The sequence below is a fragment of the Pinus tabuliformis genome, chromosome 6 (assembly GCF_031772625.1).
Source record: "Pinus tabuliformis cultivar Carrire ecotype Pingquan chromosome 6, CPIR1, whole genome shotgun sequence".
In the NCBI taxonomy this organism is placed as follows: Eukaryota; Viridiplantae; Streptophyta; class Pinopsida; order Pinales; family Pinaceae; genus Pinus; species Pinus tabuliformis.
The window spans coordinates 2,070,601,601-2,070,616,480 of record NC_142292.1 but is presented as its reverse complement, the minus strand read 5'-3'; positions in this window follow the sequence as shown (position 1 = coordinate 2,070,616,480).

The following is a 14,880-nucleotide window of genomic DNA, read 5'->3' as shown; positions in this document are numbered from 1 at the left end:
TAGGGGGGGTGCTTTGAATTATAAAATATGGACTTTGAATGATTCCACTAGAGGGTGTTTGAACTGGCAATTAGAAACTACTTTGAGTATGTCTCTTTCTTGTGTGAGTTCTGTTTTCTTTTGTTTGTGAATTCTCTTTCTTGAGTTGACAATTCAACCTTTTGGGTTTTTGTTACGTATTCTCTTTCTTGGTTGGCAATTTGACCGATTGGGTGTTTGTTTTGTATCCTTACAAGAAATGTATAATTTATCCTTTTGGGTTTGTCCCTTTGGGTGGTTGATGTGCATTCTCTGTTTGGACAACCGTGGGAGATTCAGGACATGGATTACACGAAAATCTAGGAAATGCATAGAGTTTTGCACATGCATGAGGACTTCATTAATAGTAATACAACGCTGAAATTCTTGATAATAAAAAAGGTCCATGAAAATGAGCAGTAACACATGACACAAAATGCAATGATCATTGACACCCTTATGCAACAAAAAGGGAAAATTTATGATTGGAAGTTGAATTTACAATATTAAATAAATATGGTTTGTAATTTCAATAAGATTTCCTAACATACCACTTCAACTTTAGAATGTTAGTGAAGTTTATCTTTAGTGATTCTAAAGAAGAGGAAACACTATCAAATCAATGAATACATATACTTAGAGAATCAGGAATCACATCTTACTAATGTTAGTGACAAACATGTCTTTAATTAGTAATTAAATGTTTTGTTTTAATTTTAATGTTATATAAAACAATATTGATATTTCTGAATCGAGGCTTCTGTGATCCATATTACATTAAGAATAGTCTTTTTGGTAGAAATCACATAGGAGAAAATTTTGCTGACGCTTTTCAAACCAGCTAGCGTGGTTCATCATCAGGACCAGATGAAAATGCAGATCATGGCACATGATTAAATAGAGGGCGATGTAGAGACCACAATATCATATAAAGACTAGTTTATGAATAATGGCTATTAAGATAAAATAATATTCTTATAACGACTAGTTTATGAATAATACTATTATAATTTATAATAATAATTAAGATAAAAAAATAAATAAAAATAAAACAAAATTATAATATTAATTAAGAAAGATCGAAAAACTTAAACATTAATAAGAAACAAACAATCAAAGTGAATATATATATATATATATATATATATATATATAGGAGTCTGTACTAATGAGTCAAGATCCTATAACAAAAATAATAATTAAAGGAGACTAAAATTAAAACAAAGCTGTAGGAATTTACAGGGTAAGTTCCTCAGACAGAACACCAAAGGACACCGCTCACAAACAGATCACAGATCAATACACCAGTACTTTGACGTGGTTAAAATCCCCAAAGAGGAAAACAGTCCACGGCCTGAGCCAACGCGGCCACTTCAGGCAATTTATTAATAAAAGAATGAAAATTTACATAAGCTTCTCTCATGCACGGTTAACCTACAAATGACCCTCCATGCTCTTTAAATAGAAATCATGGACCAATCGGGTGTTAAGCCACGGATCAAGTGTCGTTAATACCGATGAGGGAATGAACCGTCGGATCACTACATATCGTGACCGTTGGATTGTAAGTTATAAAATGTACATAGTAAAGAAACACACTTTACCTAACTCTATACCTAACTCTACACTAGACCAAGTTGTACTTAACTATTTCCTATGTGTCGGAATATCCTAACAAAAGCAATCAAAAGGGAGGGTGAATTTTATATATATACATATATATATAGAGAGAGAGAGAGAGAGAAAGACTAGTTTATGAAAAATAAGAATTTAATAATGATTATTAAGATCAAATAATATTCTTATAATGACTAGTTTAAGAATAATAATATTATAATTTATAATAATTATTACAAAAAGTAATGATGATGATGACGATGATGACGCTGGTTAACGTCCACTGAGACCAAACTTTGGTCTATCGGACCTAAAGAAATGAATTATTATTTAGTTTGATTTAAGATTTTATTCCTATGCTAAAAAAGCTTGGAGAGAAGCCTCCCGAGCTCACTATAATTTTGACATCGTAAAAGGCTAGGAAGGTCAGTGTTGCAACAAAGATTATGAAACTTAGATCTAATGTGGTTGTACGCGGGGCACTCTAAGAGGAAGTGATTTTCATCCTCGATCTTCATATTCTCAAAGAGATGGCAGATCTTTTCCATCCATGGTGTTTTAGGAACTTCCCAACAACCTGTTCCACTATGGGGCTCATGAGAGTTTGTTCTAATCTTGGCTATATTAATTTTCTTCTTTGAGCTAGTTAAAACAGAGAGATCATTTTTATCTTCTAGGGTGGGGTTGATGACCTCCTTATAATATCTTAATTTTCTTTTAGCTGCTAAATCTTTCTCACGCCACATTTTTTCTTTGAACTTAGAAGTAACAATATTTTTAATGTTATTAATGTTTTGCAATGCAACATTCTCGTCGATCTCCCAATTGTTTAACTAGGCCCTGGTGCCTTTATACCAACCTTGTTTGAGCCTTAGGTGGTTTTGGCTGGAATTTTAAGCTAGCTTAGGAAGTCTATGGTCTCCTATGCTATTGAGTTTGTGCTCGTACAACAAAAGCCTAGTCATAGCTAGGCTCTCAATTGGGGAAAGACCCACTTCTATAAGAAGAATAGGATAGGGTGTATTACTTTTGATTTTGAGGTTGTACATTATAAAACACTTCTGGATTTGCTCAATCTTTCTCAAGGATTCTCTAGAGATGTTGTAACCCCAAACCTCACATCCATATAAGATAATAGGAGTGACTAAAGTTTCAAAGAGGAACTTATTTCTATCCCACATTACAAGGTTTGTCATTTTACAATTATTTTCAAGACCAAAATAAGCTTTCCACCCCCCATTAATCCTTCTCTCAATGCATAGTTCCAGCTGAGCTTGTAATGAATATTAATTCCTAGGTACTTGTAAGAAGACACTTCCTCCAAGTTACCATTGTCATACATAAAATTAGCGTAAGTGTCCTTCTTGGATTTGATAATCATAACTTTTGTTTTGTCAGTGTTAACAATCATACCCATGGTAGAGTAGAATTCCTTAAGAAGTATAAGTTGCTTATCAAGATCAGATGGGCACTTTGCGAGAAGAACAATATCGTTGGCATAAAGAAGAAGGATGATGACTATCCCAGCTAAGATCGTGCCAGCACAACCTTCTTCCTCTAAACAACCTTCTAGCTTGTCAATGTAAATGCAAAATAGGGTAGGGGAGAGGGGGCAACCTTGTTTAACTCTGATATTACACTTAATATCTTTCAACCACCCCTCATTTCTCTTTAACTTGGCAATTACATTATCATATAACCTTATAGCGGCAGCTCTCAACTCGAAAGGAACCTTTAGCTCTTCTAATCTATTCCATAGGTTGTTTGTAGGAACCATATCGAAAGCCTTTCTAAAGTCCACAAAGCAACAAAAGAGATTGGATTTATCACTACAGAATTCCTCCACAATGATCCTAAGCGTAACGAGGTGGTCCGTTGTTGAGTGTTGCCTTCTAAAACCTGCTTGGCCTTTAGCTCACTTACCTTCACTTTCAAGCCATATGCTCAACTTCTTTTCCAAAATAATACCATATAACTTGGCTAAGAGAGGGTTGATCATAATTGTTCGATAGTTAGAGGGGTTATTTGTATCCCCACTTTTAAAAATAGGGATAATGAGGCTCTGAGTCCATGGTTTAGGGAACCCTTGCTTGACCGCTTGATTGAAAAGCTTGTGGATGTGGGGGATGAGGACAGGACCTCCAATTTTTAAGATTTCCGCCTGGTAACCTTCAATGTCCTTAGCTTTCCCATTTGCCAGGTGTTTAACCCCAAAATCAATGTCTTCTAATGAGAAAAATTATTTCGTTGTGAGCAGGGTTTCAAAGTTATCCATGACATTTAGAGATTCATAAAGCTTTTTAAGATAGGAATTCTAGTCGTGTAAAACAATTTTATTATTATCTTTAGTTTTCCTAGTTAGAATCTACCTCCAGAATTTCTTAGGAGCTACCTTAGAGAGGTGTAAGATATTCTCTTTCCTTTTACGAATATACTGCCTTTTTTCCCTTTTAGTTAGGGCTTTGTATATTTTTATCTTGCTAATTTTAAGAGATTCATCAACAGCTTCTTTAATTGCTCTCTTTGCAGTTTTACAATCTTTGTCATACCGTGGGTTGGTTTTGCTATTTCTTTTATTACTTGAAACTTAAATTGAGAACTTGTTAATAGAATATGAGAGGGTTGTAGTAAAATTATGATAGAGGTCTTCTATGTTGTATATACTAGATAAAGGAAGCAAATTAGTTTTTAATTAATTTAGAAAGAGATCATTTTTATTTATATCAAAGATTAAGTTCTTTTGGCTATAAGGATTATCTTCTATGGGATCTCTATGCATGAAAAATTTGAGAGTTACAAGTAAAGGCCTATGATTAGAGTAAGGCTCGTGGTCGTTTAAGATGTCAAAATTTGTTATTTCGTTGTATAAAGGGAGATCCGAAATAACATAGTCTACCACGCTGCTACCAAGCCCATGGATGTAGGTCACCTAGCTAGAATTGGGCCACTTCTTTAGACCGTTGCAAATTATGAGATCCTGAGCACTACAAAGATTGACTAGCTCCAACCTAAACAAATTCTCCCCGAGGTCTTCAGAGCTCCTTTTGTACCGGCTAGCCAGACTAAGGTCTTCGTCTAACAAAAGAGGATTAGGGCTGTAATGATTGCTTAGAAGAATAACTTGGTTGCTTGAAGTTTGAGCATTAAAGTCACCCATTAAAAGGATATTACCTTCATTCCTTATGCTAGAAATATCATTCTCTAAACCATTGTAAGGACTATTTTTATCTAGATTCTTTTTCTTATAGAAGTTAGGATTGATGGGGGGAAATAACAGATTGCTATGTAGGTCTTTTTATCATTAATGTTAGTAATCTCTCTACAACTATATTGGTTGTGAGGGTTGTTTTTATAAATCCTAGCATGGGGGGAGATGTTCTTCTTAATGTAACAAGCTATACCGCCAATGCCTCTACGAGAGGATCGCTTGTTCTAGGTAGACCATAGTGCAAAGCCATTTATGTGAGGGACCTTAGATTCTTCGTGCTCCCAAGTTTCAACAAGCAATATAATATCAACATCATTCGAGATACAACTTAGCTTGGGGCCTTTGTTCCATGGAAAGTCCTGACAATTCCAAGAAAGAATCCGAAGCATGTTGAATTGCTATTTATTATTATCTTTTTGGTTTCTATCTCGAATAACGGCTTTTCAATTTCTGATTATTGCCCATTTTCCTTCCTTCCTAGCTTCTTTCACCTTTTGAACCTCCTTTCTTAATTATGCTTGATCTTCTGGAATAAGATCTTCATTTATAAATATTCCTGTTCCTTTTAGACTTGAGGTTGTACTAAGTATGTCATATTTATGGTCAGTAGAGCTCACCTTTATTCGAATCAGCCTTCCTTTATTCTCAATTAATTTCCCCAACCTTGTTGCTTCTATGAGACACATTGTTTCAATTTGCAATCTATTATGTAATTCTGTCTGGGCTATGGCTAAAGTATCTTCGTCTACCTCCTCTTTCAAACCAAAGATTATAAGGTTCAAGGCTCTTTTGTTACACTCATGGTCTAATGCTATCAATTTTTTCATTTCATCTTTAATTGATTTGATATCTAATTTATCTGCCACACTATTTAGGGTGAGGCGGCTATTAACTTTTTCTTCTAGTTCTTTAATCATGTCCTTCATTTTAAGATTCTCTAAAGTATCATCATCTCCTTGTTGGGATGTTTGGTTCGTAGCTTGGTTTTGTTTTTCTATAACCTGAAACCTAGTCTCCATTGCCTCCATTTTATTCTCCAATAGTTCTATTTTATTTTCTATTTGTTTTTGGATCTTGTCTTCAAGAGATGTGAATTTATTTTCCAACATGGCTTCTAACTTTGTTTGTAGCTTGACTTCTCTTTCTTCTCTACGTTTCTCTAAAGACTCTATATACTCATAAAGGCTCTGTAGAGTAGCTGTGCTAGGTCTCCCTTTGGTAATCTTTGGTAGTTGTGGTGAATTATTCATACTTGAAAATATATGAGCAGATATGTATTAGAAAAAGATAAGGAATGTGTGCACCTGATATCAGCAAACTGGACTGCAGACGCATGTGCCCCGGACGATCGCGCCTGTAGACCGGATTGGATCCAGAAAGATGAATGGTTGAGACCGCGAAGATTGGAAAAGTATTTGGAAAAATCGCAGAGATGTATTTGGCAAAGATTTATATATTTCGCAAAGGCCTTGATCTCGTAGAGCCGTAGAGACCACCGAGGCCGAAGAGATGTATCTATGCCACAGAGACCTGCAGAACCGCAAAGGCAGATTGAAGAGATGTATTTGGCTTCAATATTATTGTACCGGAGGATGTTAAATGAGGTAGATCAATTATATGTTGCAGAGTTCACCGAGGTCGCGAAGATGTATGTATTTTGTAGAGACCTTGATCTCACAAAGCTGCAGAGACCCCCAAGGTCGCAGAGATGTATCTATGCCGCAGAGACCTGCAAAATTGCAGAGGCAAATTAAAGAGATGTATTTGGCTTCAATATTATTGTAGCGGAGGAGGTTGAATGAGGTATATCCATTGTATGTCACAGAGTTCACCGAGGCCACAAAGATTTATATGTTTCAAAGAGACCCTGATCTCGCAAAGCTGCGGAGACCCCCGAGGCCGCAAAGATGTATCTATGCTGCAGAGACCTGGGCCGAAATTGAAACTGTAGAGCTGAAATTGAGATTGTGAATTGAAAACCTGGAGCACATCGACTATTTCAATATTCTTGAAAACAATGGCCATTGCAATTTTCTAGACAAAAAAAGATAATTTTACAAGAGCAAAAACCCTAGAGCGAAATTGAAACCCTGGAGTCGAAATTCAAAACCAAGGTCGGAATTAAAACCCTGGAATCGAAATTGAAAACTTGGGCGGAAATTGAAACCCTTGATTCGAAATTGAAACCCTGAATTGAAAACCTGGAGTCGAAACTATAGAGCCAAAATTGGAACCCTAGATTCAAAACCATGGACCCTAATCTCGCAGAGCCGTAGAGACCATCGAGGCCGCAGAGATGTATCTATGCTGCAGAGACTCCATATATATATATACTATTTTGTTCCTTATTTTTAGTTGACTTAAATTATTAGTGTTTTAATGTATATATCGAAAAAGTAAACATTAAAACACTAATAATTTAAGTAAACTAAAAAAGAACAAAATAGTATATATATATAAATGAAGATATTTTTTTTAAAACTTTATACTAATACAAACTTTTTGAAATCTTTATAAAAGGTAATCTAAAACACTTTATTTATATATATATATAATCTAAAACTCTTTATCTTTATATTTATATTGTAGGCTAATTCCAAAGATAAATAATAGTTAACATTGAATAATGATAATTAATCTAGACATAGGATGATAGAGAAAAAATGGTCTCTGGAATGAGAAAAAAATAAATAAAAAAATAGATGATTGACTTTATGTAAAGTTTCCTTAATTTAAAATTAAAATTAATATTATTTTAAATATTTTTCAAATTATTTTGTTTTAATAAATATATTTTTTATAAAATAAAGATTAAAAAACACTGAACACTAAGACATTAGGAAATGTTTATTCTATTAAAGGTTGATGTGAATTTTGCCTTTTCGAACAGTAATTCTAAACGATGTGGGGACAATATTACAACATGAAACATTATTTTACATATTCAAATTTTCAAATTAAATAAACGATAATTCACATCATTATAATATATTTATGTTATAATAATTTATTATAAATTTGATATGTTATTTAAAAATAAAATTTATTTAAAAAAAATCCCAACTTAGGTTAAGTTGAGGTGTATTATGTTCTACCACATAGAGGTTTATTATGTGAGTGAAGTATTAAACATTTTTTTCATAATTTTTTTTGTAATTTTAGGTGGGAAAGTAATTGATGTGTGTAATTTATAATTTTATAAAATTATTTTAGAAATCATATTAGTTGGTTCAAAATGTCGACCAAAATCCTAACAATGTGATTAATCCGAAAGACTTTCTTCTACTATTTCAGATTTAAAAAAATTGTAAATTGTTAATTAATTAATAAAAAATATTATTAAATTTTATTTTTTATTAAAAATTATTAAAAATTAATATAATTAGTTTTGAAAATTTATTATTTGTTTTTAGAGGTGTTTTTTTCCAAGGAAAAAATCGGTAATTTTTTATTTAAAAAATGAAAAGTTAAACTAGCAGATGCATTGAAGCATTTCCGTAAGATGCCCATTGGGCTCAAGTGCTTTCGCACCCCATGCAACGTTACAAAAACTAACTTGCATTAGAAGAAGAAAAAGAGAAAGAGAGAAGAAGGGAGAAAGGGACAGAAAAACTGGAGATCCGGTAGTGAGTAAAGGACTCACCCTTCAAGTTTTTCTCCCCTTTTTCTTTTCGACCTTGCGCCACTCTCCTTGAGTGGGCTCGATCGAAGATAGGACTATCTGTGTTTCTGCTTTCTGTGATGTTGTTTCCTTGTCTGAGTCTGAAGTGTCTGAGTGGTGATGCCTTTTGATCCCTCCCATATTCAAATCCTCACTTGCCTTCTCTGCCTGATTTGAGTGAAACTGTGCAGCCTTGTTGTCTGATGTGGTTCCCTTCTGAGTCTCCATTTCTTGAGAAACCTCGGCATTCTCTGCGGGGGTCTCTTCCTCCTCTGCTTCTGATTCTTCGTCCTCTGAGTCTGGGGGGGGAAATTGCCATCCTTTCCTCTGTTTCCCTTTCAGCTTCTTTTTACTGTTTACTTTCTTGGCTTCTGGACATGTGCTTTACAAGTGTCCTGTCTGCCTACAGACCCTACATCTGAAAGCTATGTTTTCATAGTCTAGTGCTTGCAACCAATTTTGTTGTTTGTAGATTAGCTTTATATTGTCCGGTAGCCCTTTACCTAGATCTGCTTCCACACAAATGCGTGCGAAAGTGTAGACCCTTTCATCAATCCTTTCCAGATCTGTTTTGATATATTTCTCTATGCTGTTCCCAATGCCTTCCAGTACTCGTTCACTCCAAAAGTGAAGGGGAAGGTTGTATAGGCGGACCCAGACTGACACTTTGGATAGAGTCATTTTGTTTGGATCGAAATTTGGAAACCATGGGGTCAAAAACAGCCCCGGTGTTCCCCAAAACCAAGGCCCAGTACTGATGATTGTATCTCTGACTTCCTTGGATGCAAATCTTACTATTAAAAACCCCTTGGAGCATAGATGTATATCACATTCCATGGTCCAAGTGGTGAAGATCCAGTGGAATAGATCCATTGGTTTTGGCCAAAAACTATTAAAACGACATATTAGGGCCTGCGTTTCATAGGACTTAACAAAATCATCCAACCCTGTAGAATCAAAGTTAAGGACTGGGGTTTGCCCTAGCTGATCTACTATGTATGGCCTAGGTGTATTTCCGCCTTGATCTGGAGAGAACCCTGAGTCTCTGTTGCCCTGTAAAATGTTTTTGTAGGAGGAACCTCCCTTGGGTTGATGTTGAGGTGCTGTCTTTTTCCCCTTGTCTCCCCCTGAGGAGCTTGACTGTCCCTAAGGTAGAGCCCCTCCTCTCAGCCTAAGGTTTAAAGCAATGATTGTTCCTGGACTAATCTCATAGCTTCCCAACGTTCTACTATCTTGGAGGGACCACCTACCACTGACCAAATGTTGGATCTGAACTGGGTATCCCGTTATTGCCCATATTTGCTGTTTCAGCTGCAAAATGGTGCTTCCTGCATGAACCCACACTAAACGTGTTTTCCCCTCAGGGGATTTAATAAAAATCTGAAAACGAGTTGTTGTTACCTGCTCTGGTGGTAAACAATCTTCCAGATCTGGCCTCGTATTGGGTCGTTTTTCCTTGTGCATGTCTAGATCTGCAAAAACTCTGCTCGATCTATTCTTGTTGCCACCGATTTGCTGCCTGGGATCTGGCTGTTCTCGAATGTTGGCTAGATCAGGTAGATCCAGGCTGGATCTGCAATGTTTGGGCCTATGCATTGAGAGAGGAAGCGGATCTGCGCCATGCAGACCCCCTTCATTGATTGCAACGACCAAACCGGTGTGAAAACCTGTAGATCCATCCCCAATTTCTTTTTTTCTTCCCCCCTCGCCATTGCTCTGTGCGTTCTGGATATGGCGCGGCCTGTCCTCTATACGCGTTGTGGCATGATGGCTGCATGGCTCAAATTCGCAGTTGGGCGCCTCGATTCTCTGCAACCCTAAAACCTCCTCGTATAAACACACGAGGCGATGGTCTTCCGTTAATGTCCTCGCCGCGTGATCTAGTTGGAATCCTGACAGTAAAACGCGGTCACACAGGTCAATAACCTCGGCAGCTTCATCTGGAAATTGGTTCAGAATATAGGAAGAAGAACCAATTGCGTGGATCTGATCGGATTTTAAGATCAGAGCCCCATTGGCGAAAACCCTGAACTCGAGCGTTTGGCTGCAAGAGAGGAGCCATTGCTCTGTAGACGATTGCACTAAGAAAACCTTTTCAACACCGTAAAGAGAAACGTTCTCCGTGACCCCAAGCCATGGATCGCCATCGACCCCTGTAGCAGGCTTAGGGACGACTGCGGCGGCAAACAAAACTCTGTGGGAGAAAACCCTAGCACTCACCATCTCGCTCTTCTCTTGTTTTTAGAGGTGTCATTCAATTGAGTATGTACAATATAATATCTTGTTTTATTTTGTTTTGTTATATTATGTAAATAAATGTAATAAAAATAAAAGTAATTATATATTAAAAAAGTATTGATTTAAAATATTTATATGGAATATGGTTTATTTAGATGGAGAAAGATTTTTTAAAAGGAAAAGACTAGACTATATATATTTTAATTTCGTATCTACTTAGTACAGAGAAAGATCAAATCTCTTCTTATTCTAATTTTTTTTATATATAGATCCAAAATTAAAATAAATATTGAAATCCCTCCAATAAATAATTAATAGAATAAAATAAAAAAAAATAGAAAAAAATTATTTTAAAAAATTTTAAATTTTATATAAAATATTATAATTTCACTTTTCCAATATTCAAACCTTTCATGTTAATTTAGATGATCATATTTAACAAGAGAATCATCCTTTAAACGATGTCACGAGAATCAAACTTTAGGTTTAGTCCTAACATTGGAAAAAAAGTTTAATAGGATAATTGAAAATTTATAATAATAATTATTTATAAAATTAATATTATTAATGATAATGTTATATTTATATATTAATATGAATAAATGAAATTATTTTTTGAGTAGGTTTAATCAAAAGTTTAATAGGATAATTGAAAATTTATAATAAGTATTATTTATAAATTAATATTATTAATGGTAATGTTATATTTATATGTTAATATGAATAAATGAAATTATTTTTTGAATAGGTTTAATAGTTAAGAGTATATTTTTGGTTTTAAAAGATTATATGTTTAGAGGAGGTAAAGTATGTATTCTTTTATAGATTTTAGTAGTCAAATCGTTTGAGAAATGAATTTCTTATTTTATATTTTATAAACTAAGAGATTTATATATCAATTTAGTGTCTCGTTGAACTATAGCTATAAAATTAGTTTATTATTATTATATTTGAAAATAATAAAATAATTATAATTATAATTATAATTATGAGTTATAATTATAATTATAATTATGAGTTATAATTTTTATAAGAAAATTGATATTTAAAAATATTTTGAAATAAATGAGTTCTTACCATTTTTTATTTATAATATATTGAAATTTATATTTTTCTAAATAATAGAAAACATAACTTTATTTTATTCATAATTTTATTTTTTGAAAGAATCTTTATTATTTCTATATACAATTATAATTAATAATTTTTTTATCCATTTAATAAACAATATTAATTTTAAATAACAGTAAACATCATCATCATAAAGGAAAAGCAAAACTTTATATATGAACAAGGTTTCTTTATATTATTATAAATGGTCACAAGAATCTCTTCCATGTTAAAGTGACTTTAATAACAACCACACTCATGACAATGACAATGAGAAAGATGACAAGGATGATGATTGTCCATGTAAGACCTTCTTTCATAAATGAGAAGTAGAACTTTCTATATATATGTGAGAGTTTTTTTTATGTGATAAATAATTACAATAATCTTTTCCATGTTAAATCGGACAATTATGACAATGACAATGACAATGGCTATGATGATGATTGTCCATTTGAAGATTAATTTTGGCTTGTTAGAATTTAACTCTTAACAAATCACACAGTCTAGACAGGCTACAATTCCACCCATAAAACAATAGAAATTTCGGTAGAATTTTTTGAAAATCCAAGTTAGAGTTGTCAAGCTTCAGGATTTTGGGTGCCCCAAGGGTTCTTGATGGTGTTGAATCCATTTCTGCCATCAAAAAAATGATTTGAACATTGCAACAATTGGATTTTTTTTTAAAAATCTCCGGATTCCAACTGGAAATTTGTCATATGGGTGAAATTGTGGCCTCGGTAGACAATGCCTTGACAAATTAGTAAAAAAAAATATTCACTTTATTTTAAGATATTGTTTTTATGATAACAATTTAGGAAGAAGCCCCCAGATCCAGGTGCTAGCTCAACTCACGCCACACACTCCATTGAGGAACAACGACACCCTCCACTTGGCATTTATCGCTTCGCTCGTACTACACTTGGCTACCATGAATCATAAATTCACCAACTCTGCTCCTCGAGGCCTACTCTCACACACTCGGATTAATGTTTTACCTGCCTCCTCCTAGTGTTTATTTCTCCGCTCCATGGAAACTATGCGCCACCTCCCTCTTGTTGTTCTGCTTAGAGCTTGGTCCATCTAGCTCACCAACCTCATTTTAGCATCCTTTGTCTCCTCTGAACCATACTCACCATCCCATGCATCCTGCTACTTTGCCATGAGTCGTGAGATGGGTATAAGGTGTCGAGCCAACCGCAGTAGGGGAAGAGGTTTTACTCCCAACCACCATCGACGCCAATGTGGAATTGTCACTGTTTGAAAATGTCATCCCACCTCATATCTCTCACAAGGTTCTTCAACTAGAAGAAAAAGAAACCAGACATGGCAGGCACACGCTATGGGCTCTTTAAAATCTGTTAGCCCACCAACTCAAGGAGGGTGAGAAGGAACAATCCTGGGCACCTGTTGGATTGCTGAACCCTCGGCCTACCATAGCCATGCCTCCACCATAGGAAGAAGCTTTTCAAATTTTTTATAAGTTAATGTTATGAAGATATGTAAGGTTACATTGACTTTAAAATGAGACTCTTGTGTTTGTATTTTGTTACCATGTTTGTGTCTATATTTTGTTTCTTTTAATAGTGGGAAAAGTTATCATAACTTAGTTGTTAATCAGTAGTGGGACAACTATCATTGACCATTATTTGTGAATGGTGGCTGATTCATCACTATTATTGAAGGAAGACCATACTACTTGAAATGACATGTTGGTTCATAAGGGGGTATGATTTTTGCTCTTGTCAAATGCATTTGGGTCTTGAGATGTTAACATGTTTCATTGTGTCCAAAGAAGACAAGCTCTTTCACACTCATAAACACTTTAAGTCATACTGCAGGACCATGTTTACATTTATGTATATATTGATAAATGCATAAAGAAATTTTTTTAATCAATAAATAAATGAAATAACAACCACTAATTTAAAAAGCAAAAAGTTTATCCACAACTTTAATATTTTTTATTTTTGGAGACAACTCTAGTGGCATAATTCCCTTCTTAATATGTTTGCAGTATAATGTGACAATAAGTCTTTTTTCACAAGTGAAACTTTACATGATCCCTCATCTTCACTTACATATATATATGGAGGATGACCTCATTACCAACAACATTGATAACTAGTAACCTTGAGAGATTTGATTGGATTTAATTGTGTGACCTATGGCCTCCTGGTCAACAATATGCATCAAGTGGATGGTCCAATTGATTGAGTCATCCTTTGGGGCTAAATTGTGACAATAAGTTAACTTGAATATATCATCATTTATTACATACAATGTTTGAGTTTTTAAAATAAAAACAAATTCTTCATTGGGATGAGTTAATAAGTGGACAAGCTCAACCTTCTTGGTGAGTTCATTTTTTCTAACAAGGCAAAGTTCCATTATGATTTATTCATTTAATAAAAAAATTCGATGGTCTATGTCTTCTTAAAATGCATAAAGTTCTATGGTCAATGTTCCTATCAATTAGATATAACTAAAACTTTTGACAAATTCCTACTAGATTTGGGGAAAATTTTCAATCTAAAACAAATTAAGTCTGACCACTTATTAACTTGTTCCATCTCTCTTGGTTTTCAAATTTATTCTATGTAAATAAATTCAACAAAGATAACCAAAAATGAAGATCGATCTTAAATTTGAAGTTATTCAACTTTGATTTTTTTAATAATTAAATTGAATTATGCATTATTAAGTTATTTTTTCTTTGTGATATGTTAGTTTTTTTTGGATGTATTAATGTAATGACCACGCCGTTTACTATCCTTTAGAACCAATAAGGTCCATCAGACTAAAGTTTGTAGACTATGGAGCTTTATGGAGTTTTCCGGTTCAGAAACAATTGTAAAGATAATGAAATTTATATTTTGATTTTAGATTTTGAAATCTCAAAGAAAAATTATTTCATGGAAATAAAGATTTATTATACATATATAAAATTATACTAAATATTTTTAAAATGTTATTTTTATGTTAAATCATCATGATAAAAATGAAAGTACCAAGATCATGGTTTTGC